The sequence below is a fragment of the Phalangium opilio genome, unplaced genomic scaffold, assembly GCF_054372755.1.
Source record: "Phalangium opilio isolate 3A_F unplaced genomic scaffold, DU_Popi_V2 ptg000082l_1, whole genome shotgun sequence".
Taxonomy (NCBI): Eukaryota; Metazoa; Arthropoda; class Arachnida; order Opiliones; family Phalangiidae; genus Phalangium; species Phalangium opilio.
In genome coordinates this window covers 17,584,893-17,598,592 of record NW_028324189.1, presented here as the reverse complement: position 1 = coordinate 17,598,592, position 13,700 = coordinate 17,584,893, and positions in this window count along the sequence as shown.

The window sequence follows — 13,700 nt, the reverse complement described above, 5'->3', positions numbered from 1 at the left end:
ATATCTAGATCTATCCCATCAACTTCTTTGTAATTCCTGACATATTTCTCTTTGTCCTCCTGTGTGACGCAATCGGCGAAGAAACCGCTAGCCAGGGTTTCATATTCGAGAAAGGCATTGACGTAGTCTTTAAAAAGACCACCCTGTTTAGTCTCGGTGTCGTATTGTGTGATCTTGTACGACCAAGTTGTTCACAACTGCTTTGCCTGATATTATTATCCCTAAAGTTGGTGATATCTTTGCACTTCGTGTTCGAAACGAGGCAAAAGCAGAAGTAGTCAGTTCTAACAGGATATATTGGAGACGTAGCGGGGCAAAACTGTAATGGTAAGTACTAATAGTCGCGTATAGTCTTCTTCTACCACGAACGAACTTCCTCGCGACGTCAAACCCTCCTAAACCTTAACCTCGGGTTTAGGCGACCATATTGGAAGAGGTCAGTTCGGGTCGTACGATTAAGATTATACCAATATTGACGACACGTCCCCGTAGCTACTTACCTCTCAGTATCCAGAAATAATAGAAGCGACATTGGGAATACCTACTCCGATAAGGGGGCTTAAAACTTGCGAATGACTTAATCTCCTCACCAGGTTACTGTAGCGAACGTTTTTGTTTAAAAAATTTGGATTAGTTCCTTTAAAAAATAATAACCAAGTGACTATTATTAAATAGTAAAACTTTAAGGATCACGCGATTGAAAACGTTGTTGTGATAAGTTTATTCTCAATGCCAAAAAAAATATATAAATTTTTTGAAAATAAGTCTAGTTTTTCGTTACGTTAAAATATTAATAATTAATATAATAATAATAATACGGTATATTTTTGCAAAAGAAAGAATTTATCAAATCAGTGTTATTTCTTTAATTAATAATTTGTAATACCATGTGACAATCATCGCTTCATTAAAATTCATAAAGAACGTTTTATATTTACGGATTATACGATATGGGCTGGCAGACCCCCCAAACACACCATTGTGGCTGACCTGGGGGTGTGGGAGACGTGGGGGTGGTTCTCCTTCATTTCCACGTAAAACTGCACAACAAATGATGATTTTAAACTTCAAATACACGTGAAAAAAATTAATAAATAAAGGTAAAACCGAGGGGGAAACCACTAAGAAAATTTTGTACACCTGATTTCAGATTTCAAATGACTTCAATTGAACTATCAAAGACTTCATTCGACTTCAAAGACTTCACTAACTGTATTTGATTTCAGATGACTTCAATAAAATTTATAAAGACTTCAAGGGACTTCAATACAATTTATAAAGACTTCAAGTGACTTCAATACAATTTATAAAGACTTCAAGTGACTTCAATACAATTTATGAAGACTTCAAGTGACTTCAATATAATTTAGAGACTTCAAGTGACTTCATTACATTTTATAGACTTCAAGTGACTTCATTACATTTTATAGACTTCAAGTGACTTCATTACATTTTATAGACTTCAAGTGACTTCATTACATTTTATAGACTTCAAGTGACTTCAATAAAATTTGTAAAGACTTCAAGTGACTTCAATAGAATTTGTAAAGACTTCAAGTGACTTCAACATAATTTAAAGACTTCAAGTGACTTCAATGGAATTTATAGACTAAAGCCGATTTCTATTTTTTTCTCAATTTAAATTGTAATAATTAAAAAATATCTATGTACTTCGCTATTAAGTACTAAGGTTCAGAGCAACCGAAAGCAATTATCTATGCAGAATTATATCAAGAATTAATTTACTATAAGAATGCCTAAGTCACTAGATTTTACGCTTCTACTCTTACGCCGGTGTTAGTGGACAAGTAAGCCCCACCCCTTTCATGTCCCTCATTGCTCTGCGCTTTCCTATTGGATCCCGCGGGGATAGGTCATACAGACGCGATTGACGTATTCCGAATAGAGAAAGAAAACGTCTAGCAAAGTAAGCAGAAAATGGAGGCTGCCAGCGGTGCTGAAACGGTTAGGGAATAGTTTTTAATTGCCATTAACAAGTTAGTTAAAGGTTTTGAACCTAACTTAATGGATTTTGAATACTTGTCTCTACGTGAAAATCGTTCGTTCTATAATTGTTTCTAAATCGAATCAAGTGTACTATACTTATGATTTCGTGAGTTCCAAAAACCAAACCAAGGCTTAACGAGAAGGTAAAAGAGATAGATGGTGGAAAACATAGAGTAAGATAAAATATTAAGTCCCGCCTTCTTTTCCAGCCTCCCCCCACCCATGAGGGGGGATTGTCGACTATCACGCGCGCACCGGACGCCTTTTTAGGCCTTCTTATAGTAAATTCCTTCTTGATTATATGGCGCAGATACAATGAGGGACATGAAAGGGGTGGGGCTTACTTGTCCACTAACACCGGCGTAAGAGTAGAAGCGTAAAATCTAGTGACTTAGGCATTCTTATAGTAAATTAATTCTTGCCCGGATAGTATACTGATCCATTTGATCGTCGCTTATGTCTCAAGAATTCTGCGACGTTTCACGCGGGAAAATATGATCACGTGATCGGCCGCTATTTACGGAAAGAAGTTTTTGTCGTGGCATAGCTAACTCAATCACGCCAGTGAGCGCTTGGGCAGTAGTTTTTGCAAGGGGTCGGTCATTCATGAAATCCCGTACGCTACCCGCGAAATCCAACTTAAAAAATCTCAAAAAAAAAAATCCGAAATCAATAAAGAAATAACAAAACAGTAAAGAAATCACAAAATCAGTAGAGAAATCACAAAATCAGTAAAGATACCACAAAATCAACAAAGAAATCACAAAATCAGTAACGAAATCGCGAAATCCATTACAAAATTCACGAAATCCAAACTGAAAAGAAATCACAAAATCCAACGAAATCAATTGAAATATCCCAAAATCTGCCGAAATCATGGAAAAAATCCGAGGAAATCACGGGAAAAATTGCAAAATCCGTTGGATTTTATCGAATTTTGAAATCAAAAAATCCGACGAAATCAAACGAAATCCGAAGAAATCAAATTTGGATTTCGAAATCCCGTACACTTTTTCCAAAACGTCCGACCCCTCAGGTTTTTGAAACTGATTATCGTCTGATTCATACTCGAATTCATAGTTCAGAGAACTAGAAGACACAATTTTTAAATTGGCTGCTTGTATGCTGTATTTCGAAGGATCCCAATTTAGTTAAATAGTAGTTTAAATTAAGCCAATTAAACTTCGCCACAAACAAAAATATATCGTTTTTACGAATATTCTTTGAAAACGGAATGATTAGCAGCCGACATTAAGTCCAAAAAGGAAAAAATTCTGGGGAGGAGTGTCTGGCACAAGAGTCTGGTAGCATTGCACCTACGAAAACGGCCGAAAATTGAGGGATCAAGACCAACCCCCCCCCCTGTTTGACTGGAAAATTTATAGGACATTGTCCACTGTAAAGTGCAGAAATAGTATCACATCTCCAAGGTCAGGCTATCAAAACTTCCAAAATTTTATTGGTCAAACTGTCCAGTGACCCCCTTAGTTTTCAACAAAATTATGGCACATTTTAAAATTCCAGTGTCCTGTGCTTATTTCCGGCCCTGATCAAGACTATTGAAAATAAAATTTGAAGAAAAGGAAATTTCCACTTATGAAAGACGGAATTTCAATAGACTTCAAGGGATTTTTCTACCACTTCATTTGACTTCAAGAGATTTCCAACGGACTTCGTATGACTTCTAAGAGACTTCAAGAGATTTCCGAGAGACTTCAAGAGATTTCCAAGAGACTTCAAGAGATTTCCAAGAGACTTCAAGAGATTTCCAAGAGACTTCAAGAGATTTCCAAGAGACTTAAAGAGATTTCAAAGGGACTTCGTATGACTTCTCTTGACTTCAGAGAGACTTCAAGAGATTTCAAAGGGATTTCGTATGACTTCAAGAGACTTCCGAGAGACTTCGACTGACTTCAAGCGATTTCCAAGGGACTTCGCATGACTTCAAGGGATTCTCTAGGGACTTCCTAAGACTTCCGAGATTTCAACTAAACTTTGCGATTTATAGAGACTTCAAAAACAATTTATGGACTTCAATTGTGATTTCAAAAATTTTGTACACCTGATTTCACAAGTGGTTTCCCCCTCGGGTAAAACAGAGATGCGTTGACTAGGTATAAATTAGTTGCATTTAGGGAAAATGTTTTACTTTCGCCTAAAATGGATTCCGTTTCTAGAACCATACGGGCCAACCGAAGAAGCAACTGGTCTTTCGTGTATCTAGAGTGTCGATAATATTCTAGGAAAATTTCCTCTGGTCTTTCGTTGGTGTGTCTAGAGTGTCGATAATATTCTAGGAAAATTTCATCAGGTTAATTAACAATTCGATAATAAAGACCATTTAGTTACCATACATCGACAGATCTAGATATTTGGGGTATTTACCCCTCGTGGCCAGGCGAGGCCGTTTCTTCGGCCTTGTTTCCGCGGGAGTAGGCTATTGAAATGATAATCAAGATCATTAATGAAATACACAAATTAGCCTATACGTAATGTGAGGTCCAGTTTAGGGTGTGCCCTTACCAAGAAGAAAATAAACGAAGCTTACCTTCACCACAGAAAGTTCTTCTTCGGAGGCTGCCTCAGGTGGCTCTTCATTTTGGGAATACGACTCCTCGCTGGCCCTTTCCTCTTTCATCACCAAGTTTTCCCGACCGAGAATTTCCGGTGGTGGGGCACTCGAGGTACTTGGTCTTGCTTGATTTTGGCAAACAAGTACCTTCTTCCCCATCACCCCACAATTTTAGCGCTCGGTGCATTCCACACCGTTGGCCTTGCAAGGGCATGATAGGCGGCCACTAGCGCGAGAACATATCGACCGACATTAACAACAGTTTTTGAACGGGTCCAAAGCGCCCGATCTCATTGCGATAGGAAATTCCTCCATCTCACTTTTTTAACGTCTTATCTCGGCAAATCTTCACTAAATTCGGACTAGATCTCCTCAAACCAAACATGCCAAAGAAGTGGGGTCATTATTGACAAGCCCCAGTATAATGAAAGTGTGACACGGGAATTCATCGCTAAAAGTCCCCTTTATGATCTTTTATAATTTATGATTATTTACCAGCTGAATAAAGGATTGCAAACGGGAGCTTCTACATTTAATGGTGGTACTTTATATTAAAATGTCAAGTTTTCAATACCAAGTAAAGGCTAATTTGTAGGGACGGTCATTTTAGGCTTTACCTACCCCGCCCCTTTTATGTACCCCCATAGAAGGTATAAACAGGAGCATACATTAAAATCGAGGGGCTACTCACTCATTGCAATGCATGTGCCTTTCATTATACTAAAAGGACTACACGCGTTCTTTATTGCTATGAAGTTCTAAAGTGACTGCGTGTAATTCGAAGGTAGTGTACTGGGAATATGAGAGTTATTTGTCCACCTCTAGAATGTTCAGTAACATAGCTTGGAATATTTACATTAATTTATGTTACTTTATTTTGTTCAGCTATCAACTACACTTCCTTAAACCAGCTGTTGACCGTTTCTGGGCTAAAACCCAAAGGAAACTTTTCAGTCCTTATCTGGACGAAAAGTCATTGTAGCTGGAGATGGAAGAATGGACAGCCCCGGGCACTCTGCATTGTTTTGCTCTTACACTTTGGCGGACACGGAAAAAAAAGAATTGTCTCCGTTATGGCCACAGATGTTAGACATGCGGAGGGCAAAAGTCCTAACATGGAACTTTTAGCATACAGAGCTGCTGCCCTAGACGTGTTGACCCTTGGCTCACAACTGAATGTCACAGTGGTGGAGGTTGTTACAGACGCACATTCGGGCATTTCAGGAGAGCTAAGTTAGTTCTAGTCTTCTAGACTAACCACTGTTGTGCCAATTTTTCCTTTACAAAAATTTCATCTTTTTTCAGGAAAAGAGGAGTCATGTTTCCCTGGAGTTAAAAACTCTTGGGATACTTGGAACGAGGGAAAAATTATTCTCATGAGATTAAATGATGTTTGCAATATTTTTCAGAATTTATATTGGCAGTTGGAATGTTATTGGAACTTCCAATAGATTGCACTTAAAAGCAAAGAGCACCGGGCTTTGGGCCATTGCGCTCCTCTTTTTGTGGTGCTCAATAAATTGCGAGGGCCAGGTGTTCTCCATGAAGGTAATTTAACAATTTTAAAAGATCGAGAAACATAATGCATTATAAAAAAACGCAGAATTTGTGGTTGACTTAACTCCAACCACTGCGATCACGAGCCCCTAACCGAGGAACAGAGAGAGAAGCATCCGTGGCCGGAAACCAACTCTCCCACGTTCATCAGACTAAGAAGTGAAGTTTTAAGGAAGTACCTTCTGAAAAACATGGGTTACTTCACAAACTTTAGGTATGTATCAGAACCTCGACATTACCATCATTCAGTAGTCCACAAATTTTTTTAACAGGCACACAGGCTTTCTCGAGAGCTTCCACAGTTTCGTGTTAATGTATGCACCAAAAAGAATCGCTTTCGGGTGAGGTTTTTTTTGAAATTAATGAGCTACACACTAATATGTGGCACAGTTACTGGGGCTACCAAATTAGGGTCAAGTTGGCCGCCATCGACCACAACCATCACTGTGACAGGCAGAGGGCATATACGAAAGATGGAAAACTAAAGTAAATATCTTTATTATTGTTATGTTCGTGGCAAAATAACATATCTCAGAGAGAAGGTATAAATTCGCCAGATTTCCAGCTTTATCTCCAGTGCAAACTTAGGTCCCGAGTTAATCCCCGTCTCTAAGTTACAACCAGCATCTCATTGGTTTTTGAAAACTCACGTCAGAAGACGACGCGAGAGGCAAAAATTACAGTCATATTTTCTGACTGAGGAGAGGCGAAATAGCCCGGCGCCTCCTTTTACGTCCCCCCATGTATTTTAAAAGGGGGACTGGGACTATGGCGCGCGAATACAAAGGCATCTTATACCTTCTCTATGAGATACTGATATAACTTCTTGGTTCTATACTCTTGCAAGCACTAGTTTCATTTTAAACAAAACTAAGTATTCTGGTTTACAGGAATACGCGTGCCTATAGCAAACGTACCAAGGCGTGGTATATCGTGCCCATTTACGAGAAAAAAAAATATTTATATATTCAAGAGCTAATGCTCTCCATTTTTGAGGAGAGGAAGAATTTCAAGGTAAAAACTGTCGTTTTTATATTCGGCAATGTAAGTGACGCGGTGTTATGCTTTGTAGGGTACTTTGAAACAAAAAGTAGAGCTGGAGGAAGGTCATCCATTGAGGATTTCCTTAACACGTGGAATGGTGCCAGGTCCTTCAAAGGAGGAATTACGGGAAAAGCATGTCTCCCGCTTTTAAGCAAATAAACCTTGTTCGGGCTGGGTTGTCACATAGCTTGATGTCAGGAAGACCAGAACAAGTATGTACTACAGGCCTTTGATATATATATTTTGTTCAAAGGTAGTATTTATATCACCCCTTTTCTTAAATTCTACATGTTTTGATACTATGGTTTTTTTTTTAAAAATTTCTATGAGGGTTGTCAACTGGATCTATTTTTTTCTATTTTCGCTGGCATGACCTATGTGCCCAATGGGATAAACTACAAACTGTTCAGAATGCCTCTTGCTAACTTCAAAAGTTGATGTTTCAGAAAGATAAGTGTCTCTAGAAATTATTTCCCTGTCTCTAGAAAAGTCGCTTCTCCTTGTTCAAGAATCTGCCATCAAATGTGCCTATACGCTTTACCCTAATGGTTGACTCTAGTACTTTTCATTGAAAAAGCACAAAGTTTTTCTTCGTGGTGGGGGCGGATTGGTATTTGTGTTGTTGGACACATTCCATGCTCGCGTATCGTAGGGTGATGACGTCTCTTTTCGGGGAATCCCTGGAGATCTCCACTGACCCTGGCTGCCGTCAGGGAGGGTTCTTTCCTCTCTTCTTTGGTGCCAGCTGGTGGATGAACTGCTGCATCCCAATTCTTAGGCACTTCCTTATTGTCTGAGGTTGAAATAACGCGTGAGAATGTCCCTTCAGGAGGTTCAACTTGAAAAGGTTCATCCGTAAAGACATTATCATCTAGTTTTTCTACATTAGGTTCATCAGTACGATCTTGTTGTACATCTGAGCTTGTGGTGGTATCTTCAAATTTCTCACTGAATGATATAGCCTTTTTGACGTCATCTTTCAACTTCTTTTCACTTTGGCTCTTTTACTTGGTGGCTCTGGCGTCTCGAAAATAGTTGAGATAGTAGGCAACTTTTTGCTACCCGTCTTGGACTTTCTTTGACGTGATACGTGTAACGCTGGAATTTACATTCATGAAAATACTCGCAGATAAATGAAATAAATTCATTAATTCGAAATCTAACCCTTCAGTAAGCACCTGGTTGAGCCAAGTTGACCCGTACCAGGTTAAGTTTTCACTAGCTGGGCCCTTTTCCTAATTCGTCACGATACTATTATAATAACCGCGAAGAAAGCTATACATACACGAGAAAAGATAAGGTTGTCAAAGGTCTTCTTTATAGTGTTAGTATCATTGAACTTTATAACTTATATTGTCGGGAAAAACGATGTACGCGAGAAGACGCGGTCCGAAGGGAGATGAATAGAACGGAGAGGCCAACAAAACTTTGGCCTGGCGGTAAAGAAGCGTAGGGTTGACCTCCATGAAAGAAGAAACACCTGGATGCTAAGTAAGAAGAAAGAGAGTAGTTTTCGTTTTTTGGACTAAGCAGAAAGACACGAGGCTTGGGAGGAAGAAGTTGACGATAACGCCATGGCTGGAACCCAAAAAGGATAAAAGAACAATGTACTCGTGTTCGAGATCAAGTCACCCTCGGCCCTAACGTGTCCAAAAATAATACCGAACGCGTCGAGAAACGAAAGATAGACGTCATCCCCGTTCGAGTCCTAAAATAAGGTAGCCACCCCAGTACGGAACTATTACCGGTGTACGAGAACACCTCGCTGCCATCAATTAAATAATTGCGGGATGATTATAAGTGCCGTAACCAGAAGCTTCAACCACGGATACCATTAAGTGCGCGCCTCACCGGAGATTTGCTACTCGACGGTCCCAACATTCGGACCAGGAAAAACCTTAAGTACCCGGTACACCGTACCACCCCGTTACTCGGGTTATCTCTTTTAATTAGTAAAGAAAATAACAGACTGTAGTAGTAGCTAGATATTCTCGAGAATAGATTATTTGCCAATTGAGGGTAGACTAATAACTGTGCATGCTAATTATTTTATCGCGGTAACGTCTCATTTTAAAAGTGTGCATGTAAATAATTTTATCGCGGTAAAGTCCATTTTCTTTAAAAGTGTGCATGCAAATTGTTAAGAACGGAACATTAAATATTATTCTTTTGGCAACCTTAAATTAGGCGTCTTGATATGCGTAAATTAACTTAGAAAAGACATTCCCCTAGACTAACGACCTACTTTGATATATTACAATTTACTTTAACCGCAAGCCCCAATAGTGAAAGCTTGGCGGGTACCCGGATTCATAACATTAAGGTAGCCACCCCAGTACAAAAGGAAATCGCTACAAATGGGGGTCCGTCCGGGATTTCTCAACTAATATTTATTTCATTTACTTACGTGCCTGACCCCTCAGTTGGGTTGATTTTTTTTAATCCTAACTACTCCTGGAAACGCTATAGTATTTAGCTCTTTGTTTTTATGAATAGTAAAAGTGATAAGCGGCATAAAGCTTATTGTGACCGTCTCAGAGCGGCACGGTTAGAAACTCGCAACTCCCGTAGACACACCCTTCCTGCCAATAAGGCCAAAAGGCGTAACGCAACTCTTAATCCAATACCTCTCCCCAATATGGCCAACAGTAATTGTTCTTCCCGATCTCCGTCACCCGTTAGAAACTCGTATGTCCCTGGCCTGCTGGGGCTTCCCGCAATTAACAATGTGGCACCCCCTATTGCAAGTACGAGTGTTAATAACTCGCAAGCCACTATCTTAAACCCAACCAATACCAATTCTTTCGCGCCAAATGTATCTTTAGGGTTAGGGAGCCCCGCTGGGTTATACCCCGCTCTCGGCCCAAGCGCGCCAACCACGATGCAAACCACTACCTCAGGCGGTAACCCAAGTTCCGCTCCCGTAGCTATCCCAGGGGATGTGCTCACACAAATACTTAGCCAATTGTCCTTTTTGTCCTCCCAGAACCAACAATTCGCGACTGTTCTAGCCAATATGCAAACCTCCGCCTCAAGCGTTTCCCCAGCCCAAAATTTGTCCGGTCAGAACATGGCAAACCTCGGGGTCTCTGTGCCTAGTAATGCGAATCCATTCAGTGCTCCTCATCCGCCTTCGTTGCCCGCCAACCCTAATCCATCCGTTAGTTCAGCCCTACCTGTTAGCGCCGCGCTGGCAAATATGTCTTCTACAATAATAACTGCCGGGCAAGGTTTTACCCCGCCTATTAACCAAACCCTTCCGCTGCCAACGCAGCCCTCTGCCGCCATGAGCATGGCTAGCAATTTTTCAGCGGCACTGCCTGCGGGCACGGGACCTACCCAACCACCTCTGTATTGTCCCCCGACAACACCGTTTATGTTTTCGAATCCTTTGCCAGCACCCACGTATGCCGGTAACCCCACAGATTCGGGCCCAAAAGAGTTTTTGCGGAGGATTAAACAAATGCGAGTTACTTACAATGTTCCCGAGTCCCTTTTTATGCAACAGTGGGTACCCACGTTTTTAACAGGGCCGGCTTTCGAATGGTTTTGTACTCAGAATGAAGCCAATCCTTTTACTGATTGCGAGTATTTTGAGAGAGCTCTTCGCTCGAGGTTTGAGCGAAAAGAAAATGATGAAAACATTAAGGGAAAGATAAGTGATAGAATTCAGAGGGGGCAGGAATCTGTCCATGAATACGCTGAGGCCGTATTGAAATTATGTAGCCACCTGGTTAACGAACCGTCTGAAGCGAAACAAATCAAGTATGTTTTCAGAAACATACGCGCAGATATTAAACCCTACTTAGAAACAAAAACGTACGCCACCCTTAGAGAGTTATTAGACGACGCCTCTGCTATAGAAAGATCCGTTAATAAACATAAACGCGCTTCCGGAGCACCTACCCCTTCAGCTACCCTAAGTAACCCCTCACAGGGAAATTTAAGGAACAATGGCGGAAATAATCAATGGCGCTCTAGGCCCACATTTCACCGCCCAAATCCTCCACCGACGCTTCCCTATCGCCCTTCGATGCCCTCTCAGGTTAATTTCAACACTCGGGCGGAAGCTAATGCTTCTAAATTTGTTAATCAAGCTCGAGTACCACCAACTTGTCACGAGTGTGGCAGAGCGGGACATATACGCCCAAATTTCCCAGAGCGAAGTAGCTCTAGGAATCCATTCCATAATAATCCACCCACGATGACTTCGGGAAACTTGAATCCAGCTGGTGGCCCAGGGTTCAGCCACCAGTCTGCTCAGCGCTCAACCATAGAGAGTCAGCGCAACCCGAACCCAAATCCATTCTTATAAATGCCGCCAATACCCACTCCGCTTTCCGTGAATCCCAGGATTTTTTGCATATTTATTTAGAAACCCTTCCATGCCTGGCCCTTATTGATGGAGGTTCCACGCACACCTTAATTCATAAAGATTTACAACCCGTTTTTGAAAGTTTAGGTTTTCCAACTTCCAATTCTTCCCTAGTTGCCCTTGATCAAGCAGACGGTAGTCTCTTGGCCACGCACGGTTCTGTCACGTTAACGTTTCATCTCCCCCGAAAACAAACAAAATGTCTCGGGAATAACATACCAATGTATTATAGGCAAAGACTTGTTGCGACAGGTGGGCATGCTAGTGGATTACAGTATGAATAGTTTTTCTTATCGGGACGCCTTGGATTCGAATTTTTATTTTCAAGGGATTACTTCTTTGAATCACGGCAGTGTTTGCCGCCTGGCCGCTGTTTCTCAGCTTATAAATGAGGATAAAATCCTTGAACGCCCCGCTAGTTTAATTGACGATGAAGGTATCACTAAAGCCCTCTCTACGGCAGCCTTACCAGCTGATCAAGCGCAGATTTTAGGGGATTTAGTTTCTCAATATAGAAGCATATTTTCCACGGTGCCAGGTAGAATTTCTAATATCGAACACTACTCAGATCTTACTGACAATAGGCCGATTTCTGTCCCTCCTTATCGGGTCTCTACCCCAAAACGGGTATTAATTGACGAAACCATTAACGAAATGTTAGAGCAGGATATCATAGAACCTTGTAACGGTCCTTGGGCCAGCCCCATTATAGTGATACCCAAAAAGGATGGGGGGTCTCGCTTATGCATCGATTATAGGAAGTTAAATGCGGTCACCCGAAGAGATGTCTACCCTTTACCCCGTATAGACGACATCCTCGAGTCGATCCATAAACCCAAATTTATCACCACCCTAGATATGCGGGCCGGATATTGGCAGGTGCCTCTCCACTGGGCCCATCGCGATATGGCAGCCTTCGTCACTCATAGAGGCCTATTTAGGCCTAAGGTCTTAATGTTTGGAATGACTAATGCGCCAGCTACATTCCAGAGAATGGTAAATTCTTTTTTCTTAGATCTCTCGGGGCAAGGTGTTCGCGCCTACCTTGACGATCTCATCATTGCATCGCCAGACTTTGACAGCCATATAAGTACGCTAGGGCAGGTCTTCGACCGTTTAATGAAGACTGGGCTCACAATTAAGGCCTCCAAAACCCAATTTTGCCAGACCGAATGCCAAATATTGGGACACATATTTTCGGAATCCGGAATTAAAGTGGATCCCGCGAAAACTGCTACCATTCGGGATTTCCCTGCCCCACGTAATATAAAACAATTGGGCAGATTCTTGGGAATGGCTTCCTACTACCGAAGATTCGTCGAAAAGTTTTCGAAGGTTGCCAGTCCCCTGAATCAGTTGCTAAAGAAGGACGTTAAATGGCAGTGATCAGACGAGCAAGACTTAGCTTTTAACATCTTGAAAGACAAGTTGGGTTCGGCTCCGATATTGTGTACCCCCGACTATAACCACCCCTTCATAATCCATACCGACGCGTCGAATGTAGGTTTGGGCGCCGTACTCAGTCAAAACATTAATGGGGAACGGCATGTTGTACAATACGCCAGTACCTCGCTTAATGCGGCAGAGAAAAACTACTCGGCCGTTGAACGCGAGGTCCTGGGGGTATTATTTGCCGTAGAGACATTCCGCCCCTACGTAGAGGGAACCAATTTCGAACTGTTTACAGACAACAGCGCCTTAAAATGGCTGCATAAAGCGCCGGACCCGACGACCAAATTTGCCAGATGGAACGCAAGACTGCAAGCGTTCGATTTTTCGATTTCCCATGTACCGGGTGTCAGTAACGTCGTGGCGGACGCTCTGTCCAGGATTCCCGAATCCCACGATCTCCCGGAGGTAGGTCATCTATCCGCAATAGGAACCATCGTAAAAACCCCGCGGTTAGTCCGATTCCATAACGATGAGTTAATAAGTGCCCAGAGAGCTGACTCCCAGTTGGGGCCGTTAATTGCGAAACGAACTACCTCAAGATAACTGCTTAAGATCTTGGGTGGAAGACACAGCTGTGCACTGTGATATCCGACACGACATACTCTATAAAGATACCGGCAAGATAGACCCCTACGGTTGGGACAATTTTAAAATTGTAGTTCCCCAATCCCTTCGAGCTAGGCTATTGCATTT